At 40.4% G+C, this 20,407-nt stretch overlaps 1 protein-coding gene across 1 annotated transcript in view; it reads right to left on the reverse strand.

The window, feature by feature from the left end:
* Positions 1-4,326: 4,326 nt before the first annotated feature.
* The window catches only part of LOC113630607 (S-adenosyl-L-methionine-dependent tRNA 4-demethylwyosine synthase), a 265,650-nt gene continuing 249,569 nt past the window's right edge, over positions 4,327-20,407 (reverse strand). Inside the window, exon 17 of the mRNA XM_027126212.1 lies at positions 4,327-4,876. The gene's annotated coding sequence lies outside the window, so the exon portion shown is untranslated. The remainder of the gene's footprint in view (positions 4,877-20,407) is intronic.

A 20,407-nucleotide genomic window follows, 5' to 3' on the forward strand; every position in this document is an offset into this window, starting at 1 on the left:
AACATAGGCCCACTAGTTTTCAAAGCCAGACATTCTGGGGCCTCATATTCCCAGTGCATGACCCCTGGGCTGGGAAGCCCAATGTGGGGCTCAGACCCCTTGCTCCTTGGAGAAGACCTCTACAATAGTGGTATTTCTCCTGTTTGTGTCACTGGCCTGGGGTGTAGGTCTTCCCTATACCGTGTCTCTGCCTCTCCTACCCATCTCTTGTGGGTCCTTCTTTATGTCTTATTTGTGGAAAATCTTTTCTGCTAGTCTTTAGGTCATTCCCACAGGTAGTTGCTCTGTAAGTAGCTGTAATTTCGGTGTGTCCATGGGAGGAGGTATGTTCAGGGTCTTCCTACTCCACCATTTTGGCCACCTCTCCTCCTAACTTCATTCTTTTTCATGTGAATTTCCAGTTGTCCCAATCCATTTGTTGAAGAGACTATTCTTTCCCCATTGAATGGTCTTGACACCCTTGGCAAAAATTCACTGGCCATAGATATATGGGTTTATTTCTGGATCCTTGATTTTATTTCATTGGTTTATCTGTCTATCCTGTGCCAGCACCAGTTTTTTTTCATTTTTTTGTTTATATATATATTTATTTATTTATTTATTTATTGGAGTATAATTGTTTTACAATGTTGTGTTAGCTTCTGCTGTACAATGAAGTGAATCAGCTATATGTATCCCCTCCCTCTTGGACCTCCCTTCCCCCCCCATCTAGGTAATCACAGAGCACCAAGCTGAGCTCGCTGTGCTATACCACAGCCAATACCAATTTTGATTACTATAGCTTTATAATAAGTTGTGAAATCTCTTTCCTTAATATTGTCTAAACCCAGTCAAGGGGAGGTGACCTAAAGCAGTGCTCCTTTCCCTAACTGGATACCTCGTAAGTAGTGCCATGCTCTCAAATGTCCTTTGGGACTGTGGATTATGACTCTAATTCTGAAGTTAGAGTAAGAGTAAGGAGGGGGAAGAGGGAGAGTCATGAGAGGCAATGCAGGAATTACTCTCTTCAGTTCCCCATGAAAGGAGGCGGCATAATGAAATGAAAAGAATGTGGGCATGGGTGGGTTTCAAGCCCAACTCTGAAGCTACTAGCTTGTAGTCTTGGACAACTTATGCTCTGTGGCCCTTGGTCTTGTCACGTGGAAAACGGGCTGTTGTGAGAACTGCATATGTGCAACAAGGTACATCAAGTGTCTGGCCCAGAGTATCTGCTGAATAAATCGCACAGAATGGAATTGGGAAATGACCATGGAAACGCGGCATATCCTGACTACTCAAAGGTCGGATATACCTACTCTGGAAGGGTGTTCATTGAGGGTAGATCTCGTGACCGCTTTAATCCGTCCCAGGCACACCCTGAGCCAAGCCAGGCAGTACAAGAGACAACATAGGTCTTTTTTAATATGTCCTTACCTCCTTTGCTGTAAATGAGCTCCTTTACTAATGAATGAATGAATGAATGAACAGTCTTCTGTGGGATACCATATGGTAAGTTAGGCTTTCTGTAAGTCCACAAATAATGTTGTCAGAAGCTTGGTGAACAGGGAAAGCAAATACAGAATGAGGGTCTATTTCAGTGATAACCAATCCCTGTTCCGTTCCTGACAGAAGGGATCCAATATAACTAATCAGCCTACGTTTCTATTAAAGAAGGAGGCAAGACAGAGCTCATAGGGTTATCTAACTGCTTCCCAGAATTTCTTTTGTGTGAAACTTCCCTAAAGGTTCACGTAAATGCCTAAATGGAGACAGATGTATTGAATTGGACTCTTCTTTGGAGAAGGAGCCCATTATGGGCCTGGAAACCCTCAGGGCTTCAGGGCAACTGGCCTGAGCCAAGTACTACAGAGAGATTGCCAACAGTCAGTGGTGTTTATCCCTGAGCCTCCCTGGGAAACTCGCCCACCCCATCACCGGGCACAGGCTGGACCTGTGCTGCTTCTGGAGGCCGGGTGTCTCTGCACCACCCTTGCCAAAGTGAAGCCCATGTGGTCCCTGCCTCTGTGGGTCACATGCTTCCAAACGGAAGTCTGTCCAGCGTGACTGTGACTGACAGAGCCTTGTCACATGCCTGCCTCCAGCCGCAAGAGCATCCGGAGAAGCTTATTCCTGAGCTTTGCATTGGAGAGGCACTGACACATCATGGGAGGGATTCTCCCAACACAGGTTGGGTGGTCAAAGGAGCTGAACGTTAATGACAGTTGTTCACCACTCGGGGTGTCTTAATGAGGTCCGATTTAGTCTTTGTAAACATAATACCGCTCTTCTGCTCCCAATCACACTGCAGGGAAGGCAGGGGAAATGGGTCAATAGAAAGATGGGACATGACAGGGGCATCTTCCCTAGTCCTATCAACGTAGTCATGGAAACACTCCTACCTACTGGGTCTCTTGAGCCTGGTATTTGCTCAGCAATACCTCCTTGTACTGGTGAATGAATAAATGAAAGGACAAATGAGACAGTGTAGGCAGAGCTTCTTTGCCTCTGACACAATATCTGGCAGGTCTGGGGTTGAGCCCCAGGAGCTATAGTCCTGCGCTGTAGTCTCCCCACTCTCACCTGCTCCTAACCCACTGGCCAGATCTGAAAGACAGTGTTTTGGGCTTGTTTTCAGTTCTCCACTGGGATGTGGGTCCCTCCAGCCTGAACACCCTTGCTAACCCTCCCACAAGAGGCTGGATGCAGCCCGTATCCCTGATGTTGGCCAGCTATTGGCTCGAATCCTGCCTTCAAGAGATTTACATCTAGCAACATACAGGGAGGGGTGCTACTAGGGGTCTGACTCGATATCACCTGCTGCAGGGAATCCTCCTGCCTGTCCCATCTGCTGGACCAGAGTCCACACTGGCCCCAATCAAACCCCTCTCACCAAGCTGAGCTGAGTCAGCTCCCCTGTGCCTGTGCTCGCTGCTTCTCACCATCAACCAAAGCTGCCGAGGGCCCAGGGTACCAACCTGAGTCACAATACTCCCTACTAATGCCCAGAGTAACCTTTCCAATGATCTCAGGGGCTGGGCATCCCAAGGCTAAAGACTAAGAAAACAGCTCCAGGCTTTCCAGTTCCATCACTTGCTCTTTCACAGGGATTTTTGGCTAAAACACTGACACCAAAGTGACTTTCAAAAAGCGAACACAGTTATCATGCAAATATAGAATGAAAACACGTCAAAGACTTATTTAACTTATTCATGAGAAGATCAGAGCATTGGGTAAAGCTGATTCAAAAAGCATTTGAGGAACTGGGATTTAAAGAAAAGAATAAAGTTGTTAGGTTATATACAAAACTGGTTAATGTCCTGATAGTCTAATAAGGCCTTAACATTTGGATTTATCGTTCCTACCAGGTAAAAATCAATTGTCTCTCCACTAGGGAAAAACAAAACAAAACATCGAGTTAACGTGTAATTCCATAGTATCTGGGCTTTCAACCAGTGATGAAATGGTCTAACGAAGGTACATTCTCCTATAATTAAATAATGCTTGGGGGGCTTGCACAACAATGCCCCTGTGTGATGCTGAAAGAAGATGTTGTCCTTTCTTTGCCTTATTTCCAAGATTTAGATGTTTGTTTGTTTGTTTGAACTCTGTGGATGGGTTGTGAAGGTCTCCCTAAGACCTAGGAGAGCTAGGCTCTCAGGAATATATCTTAAAACATGGACCTGCAGACTTTAGAACCCTGTAATGACACCTCATTGTCTCTTTCAAGGATAAAGCCCAGCTCTTGGGCAGGACACCCACAGCCCTGCACGCACTGAGCCCTTCACCAGACCACCTCTTGCCACCTCTGCACAGGCACCCAGCCCTCTGACCCATGCAGACCCCTGAACATACTGGCCTCTTCCATCCTTGACTTCGCCCGAGTCTCATTATACTCTCAACCTGGAACATTCTTCCCCCACTTGTTCATCTGGATGACTCCTATGCTTACGTCATGACCTGCCTCAAGGAATACTTATTCCAGAAATCCTTCCTTGACTCCTCCAAACTTGGGGAATCAAGCCCTCCCAATACGGTATTTACAGTGGTAATTCCGGCGACACTACCAATTACTGGGTTCTTACCATACATTAGTCTTTGTCCGAAATAATCTACTGATCTTATCCAATTTAAACCTTGCATGAATGGTTGGACAAAGATAATTTTATCCCACTTTCCACTTAAAGATCACACAGTTGGAAAGTGGTCAAGGCAAGACTCAAGCACAGATCTTCCGGATGTACAACTCTATTTGTTTCGCTACTCTAGAATGCTTTATTTTTCACACTGTTAACGCCGATTTTCATGAATTCAAGGGAATGAGTTTCATGGCACATGTCCCCTGCACAAAATGCCCAAGGCTATCTGGAAATTGGACAAGCCCAGCTCCCACAGAGAGACAGGAAGGACATGGGAAAAGGGCATCTACTGTGGAGTTGGGTGCGAGTCCCTAGGAACTCTGGAATGACCTCAGCTGGCAAAGCCTGGCCCTTGGGTGAAGTGTAGTGCTGTGAGTCACTTCCCGATGGAGATCTATCAGGTCCCTTGCAGATAGTGGAATTCTACTGGATGTGCCCATATCACGTCTCAGTCTGAGCCTGTCAGCACTCTGGGGGCCTGCACGACCAAGCCCCTCAGCCTTCAAACACGATCAGCCTAAATCATTTAGGGCTGCTTCTTCAGCTTCTCTTCAAACTATTCATTCATTTGTTCATTCATTCATTCCACACAAAGGTGCTAAGCACTTACCCTGTGCCAAACACCATACTAGGAGCTGGAGGTGGAAAAGGTTAGCGAAACTCTTTTCTTACATCCTTATCTTACCCGTTCATTTCTAAGCTCCATTAAGACGGGGATTGTGTGGTATTCATCTTTACATCCTCAGGGCCTCGCACATTGCCTAGAACAGAATAGGCAGGAAATAAATGAATGCATGAGTGAATGAATGATTTGAGTACAACTCTAGAACATCTGTAACCAGGACACGACATGGGCAGACCAGCCATTCTGGGCAAGAAATGAATGAATGAATGAATGAATGGAGTACAACTCTAGAACATCTATAACCAGGACGTGACATAGGCAGCTCAGCCATTCTGGGCAGATTCATCTCAATGAGGGTAGCAAGCCCAGAGGAGGCCCTTGACACCTCAGAGCCTAGTGAGGGTGCCTGTCCTCCTGTCTTCAAATGACTGCCCACCACTGATTCCCCTCCAACTAGTATAGTATCTTGACACCCTGGTATACAGGGATGAATTGTGAGTGTATCATGAATAATTGGATACCAAAAATAAAATCAACATTTGCAAATAACCTAATTAAAATAATAAATTACAGGGGGTGTACTGTAGTTTTAACTTGCACGTCCCTAAAGACTAATGTACTAATCTTTTACTCACAGGCTCATTTCTTATGCATATGAGTTCTTAGTGAAGTGTGTGTTCATATATTTTACCCATTTTAACGGGTTGTTTCCTTAGTATTAGGTTTTGAAAGTTCTTTATGTATTCTGAATATGATAATTTTTAACATATTTCTCCCACAAATATGTTTCTGTACCTTGCCTTTTTATTCTCTTCAGGGTATCTTATAGACAAGTGAACCTTTAACATTTTGATGAACTCTAATTTATCAGTTTGTACTTGTATGGATCATGCTTTTGGTATCAAATAAAATTTTGCCTCTGTAACTGGCTTATTTCATTTAGTATAATGTCTTCCAGGTCCATCCATGTAGTTGCAAATGTCCTTCTTTTTTAAGGCTAAATAAGATTCCTTTATATGTATATATCACATTTTCTTTATCCATTCATCTGTTGAGGGACATGTGATTCCCCTTATATGAGATATCTAAAATAGTCAAATTTATAGAAGCAAAAAATAGACTGGCAGTTGCCAGGACATGAGAAGAGGGAGAAGTAGGGAGTAGCTATTCAATAGGTATAAATTTACAGTTATACAAGATGAATAAGTTCTAGAGACCTGCTGTACAACATAATCCCTATAGTTAAAGACAGTGTTGTGACTTCAAAATTTTTTAAGAGTGTAGATCTCATGTTAAGTGTTTTTACCACACACACATCAAAAAAATTGATCAAGGAAATTTTTGGAAGTGATGGATATGTTTATCACTTTAATTGGGTGATGGTATCATGGGTGTGTACATATGTCCAAAGTCACCAAATGATATATATTAAATATGTGGTTTTTGTATATAAATGATACCCCATTATGCTGAAAAAGAAAACAGGTTGCAAAGATTTTCTACTATGAAATGTTATAATTTTAGGTTTTACATTTGGGTCTTTGATTCATTGAGTTAATTTTGCATATGATATAAGGTATGGGTTTAAGTTCCTTTTTCGTATATGGATATTCAATTGTTACAGCACTAGTTAATTGACTAGACTATACTATCCGTTGTCCACGAAATTGTCTTTGCACCTTTGTTGAAAATTAATTGTCCATATAAGTGCAGGTATATTTCTGGACTTTCTATTTTATCCCATTGAAGTTTTGTCTTCTTTTATGCCAATAACACACCGTCTTAACTACTGAAGCTTTATAGTAAGCCTTGGGATCAATAGTGTTAGTTTTCTAACTTTTTTTTTCTTTCCAATAAGGAGGCCTCTTATTTCTTTTTATTACCTTATTGTGGCTAGAACTTCCAGTACAATGTTGAACAGAATGGTAAGAGTGGACATCCTAACCTTGTTCCCAATCTTAGGGGAAAACATAGATGCCCTTTATCAGGCTACCTTCTGTTCCTAGTTTTCTGGAATTATTTTTCAGGAATGGATGTTGGATTTTGTGATAAGTTGCATTGGTTGATTTTCAAATGTTAAACCAACCCATCATCCTTGGCATGAACTCCATTTGTTTATCCTCTTTATATATTGTTAGATTTGATTTACCAAAAATTTGTTTAGAATTTTTGCACTTACGTTCGTGAGGGATATTGGGTTGCAATTTTCTTTTTTTTAACAATGTCTTTGTCTTGTTTTGGTATCAGGGTAATCAGTTGGGACATATTCCCTCCCTTTCAATTTTCCAGAAGAATTTGCACAAATTGGTGCTATTTCTTCATTAAATGTTTTGTACAATTCACCAATGAAGATGTTTAGGCCTGGGAATTTGTGGAAATGTTTTAATCTACAAATTCAATTTCTTCACTAGATACAGGGTTTTTCAGGTTATCTATGTCTTCTCAAGTGAGCTTTGAGAGTGTATCTTTCAAGGAATTCACCTGTTTCATTTTTATTGTCAAATTTGTTGGCAAAAAAAGTAGTTCAGAATATTTCCTATTATCCATTTACTGTCTGTAGAATCTCTAATGATGTTATCTGTCTCATTCCTGATATGGACAATGTATGTATGTCTTCTCTCCTTTTCTCCTGACTGGTCTGGCTAGATGTGTGCCAATTTTATTGATATTATTTAAAAACCAACTTTTGATTTCATTGATATTCTCTATTGTTTTCTGTTTTCCATTTTACCGATTTTCATTCTGTTATCATTTCTTTTTTTTTTTTTACCCTGCCTTGGATTTATTTTGCCCTTCATTTTCTAGAGTCTTAATGTGGAAGCTGGGGTTACTGATTTAAGACCTTTCTTCTTCTCTAATATAGGTGTTGTATATGTCCCTCTGAGTTCTGCTTGAGTAGCATCCCAGAAATTTTGATTTGTTCTATTCTGATTTTCATTCCACTCAAAATGCTTTCTAATTTCATTTTCGATTTCTTCTTTGACATATGGTTTATTTAAAAGCTTGGTATTTGGTTTCCAAATAGTTGGAGATTTTCAAAAGATTTTCCTGTTATTGACTTAGAATTTAATTTGATTTCTAATTCAATTCCATTGTGGTCATAGAACGTATCTCTATTACTTGGATTCTTTGAAATTTCCTGAGACTTATATACTCTATAAATGTCATACAGATAAACTTGGTTGACAGTGTTGTTCAAATCTTCTACACCTGTATTGATTTTGTGTTTCCCTGTTTTCTTATATATTGATAGAGGGTTATTCAAACCTTTTATTATAATTGTGGATTTGTCTATTTTTCTTTGCAGTTTCATCTGGTTTTGCTTCAGATATTTTGAAGCTTTCTTAATAGAAGCATAAACATTTAGAATCATAATGTCCTCTTCACGAATCAATCTCTTTATTATTATGAAATCAACATTTTTTTAAATCACTGGGAATGCTCTTTGCTCTGCAATCTACTTTTTCTGATACTACTATAGCCATTTCAGCTGTATTTTGATTAATGTTAGCATAATTTAAATTTTACCTAACTGGATTTTTATACTTAAATGTGTTTCTTGTTGGCAGCATATACTTAGGTCTTGCTGTTTTATCCAATCTGAAAGTCTCTGCCTTTTATTGGAGTGTTTAGATTATTTACATTTAGTGTAATTACTAACATGATTAGGTTTGAGCCTAGCATATTGGTATTTCCTTTCTATTTGTTCCACTGGTCTTAGTCACTTTTTCCTCTTTTTCTATCTTCTTGTGGATTAAGTGAATTTTTTATGACTCCATTTTATCTGCTTTGCTTTGTTATTTTAGTGGTTGCTTCAGGTTTATAGGATATATCTTTAACTTATGACAGTCTACCTTTAAGTGACATATCACTTCACGTATAATGTAAGAATATTACAGTAGTATTCTTCTATTTCACTACTCCCAACCCATGCACTATTGTTATCATACACTTTATTTTTCCATATGTTACAAGCCCAATATTCCATTATTCATGTTTTTGTTTAAACAGTCAATATGTTTTAAACAAATTTAAGTAATAATGAACAATATTACATATATAAGTAGTTACCATTTCCAGTGTTCTGCATTTCTCTGTGTAGACCTGTATTTCTTTCCAGTATCATCTTGCTTCTGCCTGAAGGAACTCCTTAGACATTTCACATCTGGGGAGTCTGCTGGTGATTAACTGTTTCAATTTTCTATATCCAAGAAACTCTTTCTTTCACCTTCATTTTTGAAAGGTATTTTGCTTCTAGTGTGAAAGGTATTTTTTGTTTGTTTTTCAGTGTTTTATTATTTTAGAGATGTTGTTCCACTATCCTCTCAGCTGGTTTATTCCTAACAAGAAATCCACTATCATCTTAATCTTGTTCTTTTATATATCACATGTCTTTTTACTGTGGCTGATTTTAAGATTTTCTCTTTATCACTGGTTTTTGGCAGTTTGATTATGATATACCTTGGTATATATTTTTTTCTGTGTTTCTTGTGCTTTAGGTTTATTGAGCTTCTTGTATCTGTGAGTTTATAATTTTTATTAAATTTAGAAAATTTCAGCCATTTTTCCTTCAAATATTTTTCTGCTTTATGAAGGAGTCTCTCCTTAATGGCCTCTAGTTATACATTTATTAGATTGCTGAAGGTCCCAAAAATCCACTGATACTCTGTTCTTTATTTTTCTCTCTTCTCTCTGTGGTTCATTTTGGATAATTTTTATTGCTATAACTCCAAGTCACTAAAAAAAATCACTTTTATTCTGAAATTTCTAATTTGCCATAAATCTCATCCAGTGTTTTCTTCATCTCAGACATTGTTTTATTTCCAGAAGTTTGATTGCATTTTTTATTATATCCCCCATGTCTCTACTTTTTAAACATACTGAATACCATCCAAATAATTGCTTCAATGTCTTATCTGCTAATTCTAACATCTTTGGCAGTTCTGCATTGGTTTTGTTTATTGAGTTTTCTTCTCATTATAGATTATATTTTCCTGCTTCTTTACATGTCTGGTAATTTTTTATTGGATTCCAGACACTGAATTTTATCTTGTTGGGTGATGCCTATTTTTAAATTCTTATAAATATTCTTGAGGTTGGTTTTGTTTGTTTGTTTGTTTTGGCCACACTGCACAGCTTGTGGGATCTTAGTTCCCTGACCAGGGATCAAACCCAGGCCCTTGGCAGTGAAAGCATGGAGTCTTAATCACTGGACTGCCAGGGAATTCCCCTCTATTTGGGACTTGACTTTAAGATTTCTTAGGCGGACCCAGAACCGTGATTAGACTTAATTATTCTATTGAGGAAAGACGCTTTATGTACCCTACCAAATGTCCCATGAATCATGAGGTTCTCTGTTCTGGCTGGTGGGAGCAAGCTTTATTCCCATCCTGTGTGAGTGTCAAGCATTGTTACCTCTAATTCTTTCAGATGGTTCTTTTACCAGCCTTGAGTAGTTTCCTCATAATCCATGCACCAGTCAGTATTCAGCTGAATACCTGGGGGCTGCCCTCTGCAGATCTCAGGATTCCTCTGTGTGGCTTTCACCTCCCTCGTGCCCAGTCCTCTGAATTCTAGCCACCTTCATCTCCCCAAACTGTCAGCTATCTCTTCTCAACTCAGGGAGCCTGCCAGGCTCTGCCCGGCTTTCCCCTCCCTGCAACACTGCCTGGATACTCTCTCAAAGGAGTATCCAGGCAGTTACAGGGCCCACCACATTTTTTTCATCTCTTAAAGAAAACTCATTTTTTGGCTGTGTCCACTGTCTTGAAAATGTTATATATATATATATATATATATATATATATATATATATATACTATTTGTTGGCTGGTTATTTAAGGCTGGTTAGTAAATGTGGTCCCTGTTACTCCACCATGACCAGAAGTGAAAGTCCTACACTTTCTTATGAAGAGAGAGAGAGTGGTGATCCTATATTGGGTTGGCCAAAAAGTTCGTTTGGGTTTTTCTATAACATCTTACAGAAAAACCCAAACGAACTTTCTGGCCAACCTAATACCTGGCCTAAAAGACAGGCAAATAACCCACAGCTTCTCTTACCTATGTCACCATTTTTGATGTACCATTAATAGCTGTGATCATGAATAATCACAGAATTTATATTGAAATTTTTCACTATTTTAATTAAAACATTTTTAAAATCTATGCATAAATCTCATTAAAAATAAGGAACTGAAGAAAGTTTAAGGGGTGCTGTCTACATACACGTTGTGCATAAGCGAGACTGATCCATGGTCATTTTGCGTAATTTGAAAGTGAACTGTTGCTAGACCAAATATACATATAATAATAATGCAGATGAAATTCTCAACAAAGGTACTATGGTAATAATATATGTAAATCTGTTAATCATATCCTTTTCTACAATACAAGTAAGATCCATTTATGCTGTCTCTTCACTGTATATAGTGTTAAAAATAAAATTTAATGATTTTAAACTTTTATTACCACCGTTTATTTTTCCTTCATAGCCTTCCTCCATTCAAACATTCATTCAACAAATATTCACTAATTGCCTAGTACTGTACTATGCTAGTCCTTATAAAACACCAAATTTAATTATTTTAATGGCTACTTTAATTACAAAGTTATAAAATGCATATCTGGGGCAACCTTTTTTTACTTCTATAAAGAACATTACAGCATTCAAAATCCAGGGATATTCATTGGAATGTGATGCACAGGTACACACAATGCATCATGCATGCATCACACGTAAGCATAATCATCATAGATGTGGGTGTATCTCTACTTGCTTTTTTTTTTTTTTTTTTTTTTTTTGCGGTACGCGGGCCTCTCACTGTTGTGACCTCTCCCGTTGTGGAGCACAGGCTCCGGACGCACAGGCTCAGCGGCCATGGCTCACGGGCCCAGCCGCTCTGCGGCATGTGGGATCTTCCCGGACCGGGGCACGAACCTGTGTCCCCTGCATTGGCAGGCGGACTCTCAACCACTGCGCCACCAGGGAAGCCCTCTACTTGCTTTTTGATGTGGGTCAGGGATGGATAAAGGTTGGCAGAGATAGTCAAGTTGGGGAAAGTGTTATGAGAAAAGAAAAGAGGAGTAGGCATAGGAAAAGGATCAAAAGGAGGTTATAAAAGTTTGACACATATGATAAAGACTGGAGAAGCTTCTTCTGGACGTTGACTCTAGGAAAGAAAACCGCCCCACAGGGGATGAGAAAGTAAGACCTGCATGGAGGGCAGCTGGAGCATGAGTTCAAGGTCAAGTACTTTGGAAGTCGCTGGAGGTCAGAGGACCCAAGTTTCACTCTCCTCTTTCTTCAAGATTCTCACTGGTAAGAGAACACACACAATGGGGGTGCTAAATGGACACCAGAGGATCATCCTTACTAGTGGGCCAGATGGTACCAATGACTCCAAAGAATAGGGCTTTCTGCTAAACTATGTTAGCACATGTGCCTTGGGCTATATTCCTGGTCGGTCTCCTCATACCCTGCCAGCTTCATGGAGCACCCCAGGCTGGACTCATACACCCAGTTACTTCTCAAAACGGGCCCCTACCCTGATCCAAGTGTGCATACTCACGGGAGTCAGACGCCGAGGAGAGCCCATGGACTCTCTTACCCACCCAGGAGGCAGACGGCCTAGAGAGATGCGGTGGAATATTTTTTGCTTCGGAAGAACAGTGACAACCCCCAATGACGTGGACCAAGGCCTGATGGGATCTGAGAGAACATCAGCCACTCCCTGCGCAGGTGAAGAACTGAGTAAGTGGTGGGAACGGGTGTGGAGGTTTTCACCCCAACACGCCTCCTCCAGGACACAGACCAGAGGGCATCTCCACTTTGGAAACATGCAGAAAAAAGGGAAAATGACTCCCTCTTTACCAGAAAGAATCGTTATAGCTTCTCTAACTTCAAAACAAGACACATTTGCTGAGTGTGTGGCTCCAGGCGCTCCTGGAGCTTGGATTTCTGACACAATCTTATCTGTTATTATTCTCAGCACAAGTCAGAAAGCAGAGTTCGGAGCACTTTATTTTTTAACTCAAATTTTCTTTTTTTTTTTTAACTTTTTAATTTTTTTAACATATTTATTGGAGTATAATTGCTTTACAATGTTGTGTTAGCTTCTGCTGTATAACAAAGTGAATCAGCTATACGTATACATATATCCCCATATCCCCTCCCTCTTGCTTCTCCCTCCCACCCTCCCTATCCCACCCCTCTAGGTGGTCACAAAGCACTGAGCTGATCTCCCTGTGCTATGCAGCTGCTTTGCACTAGCTATCTGTTTTACATTTGGTAGTGTATATATGTCAATGCCACTCTTGCACTTTGTCCCAGCTTCCTCTACCCCCTCCCCGTGTCCTCAAGTCTATTCTCTACGCCTGTGTCTTCATTCCTGTCCTGGCCCTAGGTTCTTCAGAACCTTTTTTTTTTTTTAGATTCCATATATATGTGTTAGCATACGGTATTTGTTTTTCTCTTTCTGATTTACTTCACTCTGTATGACAGACTCTAGGTCAACGCACTTCACTACAAATAACTCAATTTCATTTCTTTTTATGACTGGGTAATATTCCATAGTATATATGTGCCACAACTTCTTTATCCATTCATCTGTTGATGGACACCTAGGTTGCTTCCATGTCCTTGCTATTGTAAATAGGTCTGCAATGAACATTGTGGTACATGACTCTTTTTGAATTATGGTTTTCTCAGGGTATATGCCCAGTAGTGGGATTGCTGGGTCATATCGTAGCTCTATTTTTAGTTTTTCAAGGAACCTCCATACTGTTCTCCATAGTGGCTGTATCAATTTACATTCCCACCAACAGTGCAAGAGGGTTCCCTTTTCTCCACACCCTCTCCAGCACTTATTGTTTCTAGACTTTTTGATGATGACCATTCTGACTAGTGAGGGGTGATACCTCATTGTAGTTTTGATTTGCATTTCTCTAATGATTAGTGATGTTGAGCATCCTTTCATGTGTTTGTTGGCAATCTGTATATCTTCTTTGAAGAAATGTCTCTTTACGTCTTCTGCCCATTTTTGAATTGGGTTGTTTGTTTTTTTGATATTGAGCTGCATGAGCTGCTTGTAAATTTTTGAGATTAATCCTTTGTCAGTTGGTTCTTTTGCAAATATTTTCTCCCATTCTTAGGGTTGTCTTTTCATATTGTTTATGGTTTCCTTTGCTTTGCAAAAGCTTTTAAGTTCATTAGGTCCCATTAGTTTATTTTTGTTTTTATTTCCATTTCTCTAGGAGGTGGGTCACAAAGGATCTTGCTGTGATTTATGTCATAGAGTGTTCTGCCTATGTTTTCCTCTAAGAGTTTTATAGTGTCTGGCCTTACATTTAGGTCTTTAATCCATTTTGATTTTATTTTTGTGTATGGTATTACAGAGTGTTCTAATTTCATTTTTTACATGTAGCTATCTAGTTTTCCCAGCACCACTTACTAAAGAGGCTGTCTTTTCTCCATTGTATATTTTTGCCTCTTTATCAAAGATAAGGTGACCATATGTGCGTAGGTTTATCTCTGGGCTTTCTATCCTGTTCCATTGATCTATATTTCTGTCTTTGTGCCAGTACCATACTGTCTTGATTACTGTAGATCTGTAGTATGGCCTGAAGTCAGGGAGCCTGATTCCTCCAGCTCCGTTTTTCGTTCTCAAGATTGCTTTGGTTATTTGGGGTCTTTTGTGTTTCAATAAGAATTGTGAAATTTTTTGTTCTAGTTCTGTGAAAAATACCATTGGTAGTTTGATAAGGATTGCATTGAATCTGTAGATTGCTTTGGGTAGTATATTCATTTTCACAATGTTGATTCTTCCCATCCAAGAACATGGATGTTCTGTTTGTATCATCTTTAATTTCTTTCATCAGTGTCTTATAGTTTTCTGCATACAGGTCTTTTGTCTCCTTAGGTAGGTTTATTCCTAAGTATTTTATTCTTTTTGTTGCAATGGTAGATGGGAGTGTTTCCTTAATTTCTCTTTCAGATTTTTCATCAGTGCATAGGAATGCAAGAGATTTTTGTGCATTAATTTTGTATCCTGCAACTTTACCAAATTCATTGATTAGCTCTAGTAGTTTTCTGGTAGCATCCTTAGGATTAACTATGTATAGTATCATGTCATCTGCAAACAGTGACAGTTTTACTTCTTTTCCAATTTGGATTCCTTTTATTTCTTTTTCTTCTCTGATTGCTGTGGCTAAAAATTCCAAAACTATGTTGAATAATAGTGGCGAGAGTGGGCAACCTTGTCTTATTCCTGATCTTAGTGGAAATGGTTTCAGTTTTTCACCATTGAGAATGATGTTGGCTGAGGTGTGTCATATATGGCCTTTATTATGTTGAGGTAAATTCCCTCTATGCCTACTTTTTGGAGGGTTTTTTTTATCATAAATGGGTGTTGAATTTTGTCAAATGCTTTCTCTGCATCTATTGAGATGATCATATGGTTTTTCTCCTTTAATTTGTTAATATGGTTTATCACATTGATTGATTTGCATATATTGAAGAATCCTTCCATTCCTGGGATGAACCCCACTTGATCATGGTGTATGATCCTTTTAATGTGCTGCTGGATTCTGTTTGCTAGTATTTTGTTGAGGATTTTTGCATCTCTATTCATCAGTGATATTGGCCTGTAGTTTTTCTTTTTTGTGACATCTTTGTCTGGTTTTGGTATCAGGGTGATGGTGGCCTCATAGAATGAGTTTGGGAGTGTTCCTCCCTCTGCTATATTTTGGAAGAGTTTGAGAATGATAGGTGTTAGCTCTTCTCTAAATGTTTGATAGAATTTGCCTGTGAAGCCATCTGGTCCCGGGCTTTTGTTTGTTGGAAGATTTTTAATCACAGTTTCAATTTCAGTGCTTGTGATTGGTCTGTTTATATTTTCTATTTCTTCCTGGTTCAGTCTCAGAAGGTTGTGCTTTTCTAAGAATTTGTCCATTTCTTCCTGGTGGTCCATTTTATTGGCATATAGTTGCTTGTAGTAATCTCTCATGATCCTTTGTATTTCTGCAGTGTCTGTTGTTACTTCTCCTTTTTCAGTTCTAATTCTGTTGATTTCAGTCTTTTCCCTTTTTTTCTTGATGAGTCTGGCTAATGGTTTATCAATTTTGTTTATCCTCTCAAAGAACCACCTTGTAGTTTTATTGATCTTTGCTATTGTTTCCTTCACTTCTTTTTCATTTATTTCTGATCTGATTTTTATGATTTCTTTCCTTTGGCTAACTTTGGGTTTTTTGGTTCTTCTTTCTCCAATTGTAAGGTTAGCTGTAAGGTTAGTTTGTTTATTAGAGATGTTTCTTGTTTCTTGAGGTAGGATTGTATTGCTATAAACTTCCCTCTTAGAACTGCTTTTGCTGCATCCCACAGGATTTGGGTCGTGTGTTTTCACTGTCATTTGTTTCTAGGTATTTTTTGATTTCCTCTTTGATTTCTTCAGTGATCTTTTGATTATTTAGTAGCGTATTGTTTAGCCTACATGTGTTTGTATTTTTTTACAGTTTTTTTCCTGTAATTGATATCTGGTCTCATAGCACTGTGGTTGGAAAAGATACTTGCTACGATTTCAATTTTCTTAAATTTAACAAGGCTTGATTTGTGACCCAAGATATGATCTATCCTGGAGAATGTTCCATGAGCACTTGAGAAGAACGTGTATTCAGTTGCTTTTGGATGGAATGTCCTATAAATATCAATTAAGTCCATCTTGTTTAATGTGTCATTTAAAGCTTGTGTTTCCTTATTTATTTTCATTTTGGATAATCTGTCCATTGGTGAAACTAGGGTGTTAAAGTCCCCTACTATGATTGTTGATGTTTGACAATTTGATTTTCGACAATTTCGATTGTCGATTTTCCCTTTTATGGCTGTTAGCATTTGCTTTATGTATTGAGGTGCTCCTATGTTGGGTGCATAAATATTTACGATTGTTTTATCTTCTTCTTGGATTGATCCTTTGATCATTATGTAGTGTCCTTCTTTGTCTCTTGTAATAGTCTTTATTATTACTATTTTTTTTGCGGTACGCGGGCCTTTCACTGTTATGGCCTCTCCCATTGTGGAGCACAGGGTCCGGATGCGCAGGCTCAGCGGCCATAGCTCACGGGCCCAGCCGCTCCGCGGCATGTGGGATCTTCCTGGACCGGGGCACGAACCCGTGTCCCCTGCATCGGCAGGCGGACCCTCAACCACTGCGCCACCAGGGAAGCCCAATATAGTCTTTATTTTAAAGTCTATTTTGTCTGATATGAGAATTGCTACTCCAGCTTTCTTTTGATTTTCATTTGCATGGAATATCTTCTTCCATCCCCTCACTTTCAGCCTGTATGTGTCCCTAGGTCTGAAGTGGGTCTCTGTAGACAGCATATGTACGGGTCTTGTTTTTGTATCCATTCAGCCAGTCTATGTCTTTTGGTTGGAGCACTTAATCCATTAACATTTAAGGTTATTACCGATATGTATGTTCCAATTACCATTTTCTTAATTGTTTTGGGTTTGTTATTGTAGGTCTTTTCCTTCTCTTGTGTTTCCTGCCTAGAGAAGTTCCTTTAGCGTTTGTTGTAAAGCTGGTTTGGTGGTGCCGAATTCTCTTAGCTTTTGCTCGCCTGTAAAGGTTTTAATTTCTCCATCAAATCTGAATGAGACCCTTACTGGGTAGAGTAACCTTGGTTGTAGGTTTTTCCCTTTCATCACTTTAAATATGTCCTGCCACTCCCTTCTGGCTTGCAGAGTTTCTGCTGAAAGATCAGCTGTTAACCTTATGGGGATTCCCTTGTATGTTATTTGTTGCTTTACCCTTGCTGCTTTTAATACTTTTTCTTTGTATTTAATTTTTGATAGTTTGATTAGTATGTGTCTTGGCGTGTTTCTCCTTGGATTTATCCTGTATGGGACTCTGTGTGCTTCCTGGACTTGATTAACTATTTCCTTTCCAATATTAGGGAAGTTTTCAACTATAATCTCTTCAAATATTTTCTCAGTCCCTTTCTTTCTCTCTTCTTCTTCTGGGACCCCTATAATTCGAATGTTGGTGCATGTAACATTGTCCCAGAGGTCTCTGAGACTGTCCTCAATTCTTTTCATTCTTTTTTCTTGATTCTGCTCTGCGGTAGTTATTTCCACTCTTTTATCTTCCAGTCACTTATCCGTTCTTCTGCCTCAGTTATTCTGCTATTGTTTCCTTCTAGAGAATTTTTAATTTCCTTTATTGTGTTGTTCATCAATGTTTGTTTGCTCTTTAGTTCTTCTAGGTCCTTGTTAAACATTTCTTGTATTTTCTCCATTCTATTTCCAAGATTTTGGATCATCTTTACTATCATTACTCTGAATTCTTTTTCAGGTAGACTGCCTATTTCCTCTTCATTTGTTTGGTCTGGTGGGTTTTTACCTTGCTCCTTTATCTGCTGTGTGTTTCTCTGTCTTCTCATTTTGCTTATCTTACTGTGTTTGGGGTCTCCTTATCGCAGGCTGCAGGTTCATAGTTCCCCTTGTTTTTGGTGTCTGCCCCCAGTGGGTAAGGTTGGTTCAGTGGGTTGTGTACGCTTCCTGGTGGACTAGTGCCTGTGTTCTGGTGGCTGAGGCTGGATCTTGTCTTTCTGGTGGGCAGGATCATGTCTGGTGGTGTGTTTTGGGGTGTCTGTGAACTTATGGTTTTAGGCAGCCTCTCTGCTAATGGGTGGGGTTGTGCTCCTGTCTTGCTAGTTGTTTGGCATGGGGTGTCCAGCACTGGAGCTTGCTGGTCATTGAGTGGAGCTGGGTCTCAGTGTTGAGACGGAGATCTCTGGGAGAGCTCTCACCGATTGATATTACATGGGGCTGGAAGGTCTCTGGTGGACCATTGTCCTGAACTCGGCTCTCCCACCTCAGAGGCTCAGGCCTGACACCCAGCCAGAGCACTAAGACCCTGTCAGCCACATGGCTCAGAATAAAAGGAAGAAAAAAAAAGAAATAAAATAAAATAAAATAAATTGAATTAAAAAGTTGTTAAAGTAAAAAATTTTTTAATATTATTAAAATAAAAAAAGTTTTTAAAGTTATTTTAAGAAAAAAAGGAGAGAGCAACCAAACCAATAAACAAATCCACCAATGATAACAAGAGCTAAAAACTATACTAAGATACACATAAAAATCAGAAACTAGTCAGTCAGATACAGGAAACCCCAAGTCTACAGTTGCTCCCAAAGTCCACCACATCAATTTTGGGATGATTCGTTGTCTCTTCAGGTATTCCACAGTTGCAGGGTACATCAAGTTGATTGTGGAGATTTAATCTGCTGCTTCTGAGGCTGCTGGGAGAGATTTCCTTTTCTCTTCTTTGTTAGCACAGCTCTCAGGGGCTCAGCTTTGGATTTGGCCCTGCTTCTGTGTGTAGGTCGCCCTCTGGTGTCTGTTCTTCGCCCAGACAGGAGGGGGTTAAAGGAGCGTCTGATTAGGGGGCTCTGGCTCACTCAGGCTGTGGGCAGGGAGGAGTACAGAATGCGGAATGCGGGACGAGCCTGCAGCGGCAGAGGCCAGCATGACATTGCAACAGCCTGAGGCGCGCCTTGTGTTCTCCTGGGGAAACTGTCCCTGGATCACGGGACCCTGGCAGTGGCGGGCGGCACGGGCTCCCGGGAGGGGAGGTGGGGATAGTGACCTGTGCTTGCACACGGGCTTCTTGGTGGCTGCAATAGCAGCCTTAGGGTTTCACGCCCATCTCTGGGGTCCGCGCTGATAGCCGCGGCTCGCGCCCGTCTCTGGAGCTCGTTTAGGCGGTGCTCTGAATCCCCTCTCCTCCCGCACTGTGAAACAATGGTCTCTTGACTCTTAGCCAGTTCCAGACTTTTTCCCAGACTCCCTCCCGGCTAGCTGTGGCACACTAGCCCCCTCAGGCTGTGTTCATGCAGCCAACCCCAGTCCTTTCCCTGGGATCTGACCTCTGAAGCCCGAGCTTCAGCTCTCAGCCCCCGCCCGCCCCGCAGACAAGCCTCTCGGGCTGGTGAGTGCCGGTCGGCACCGATCCTCTGTGCGGGAATCTCTCTGCTTTGCCCTCTGCACCCCTGTTGCTGCGCTCTCCTTCGTGGCTCTGAAGCTTTCCCCCAGCCAACCCCCGTCTCTGCCATTGAAGGGGCTTCCTAGTGTATGCAAACTTTTCCTCCTTCACAGCTCCTTCCCAGAGCTGTGCAGGTCCCGTCCCTATTCTTTTGTCTCTGTGTTTCGTTTTTTCTTTTGCCCTACCCAGGTATGTGGGGAGTTTCTTGCCTTTTGGGAAATCTGAGGTCTTCTGCCAGCGTTCAGTAGGTGTTCTGTAGCAGTTATTCCACATGTAGATGTATTTTTTTATGTATTTGTGGGGAGGAAGGTGATCTACACGTCTATTCATCCGCCATCTTGAAGGTCTCCCTCACTTTTTCTTTATAATATTTTTCTCATGGCTTAAGCCTGATGTCCTACGAAGTTGAGGGATCAGGCCCAAAACAGTCTAATCTCAGGGAAGAGCTTCTCTCTGTTAAAGGGGCCAAATCCCATCAAGCTGGCTCGTCTGCTGGAACGGCAGAACGAAATGTGGTTTCTTGGCTGTTGGCCTCAAGGGAGCCTCTTGAAAGAGCCTTTATTTGATGTTCCTGAAAACTGGAAGGAACAAAAAGACACGGGGGTGGGGGGTGGCGATAGAGCGAGCTC

This window comes from Aethalodelphis obliquidens, unplaced genomic scaffold (genome assembly GCF_003676395.1).
Source record: "Aethalodelphis obliquidens isolate GAN/ISIS:26980383/991018 unplaced genomic scaffold, ASM367639v1 scaffold30, whole genome shotgun sequence".
In the NCBI taxonomy this organism is placed as follows: domain Eukaryota; kingdom Metazoa; phylum Chordata; class Mammalia; order Artiodactyla; family Delphinidae; genus Aethalodelphis; species Aethalodelphis obliquidens.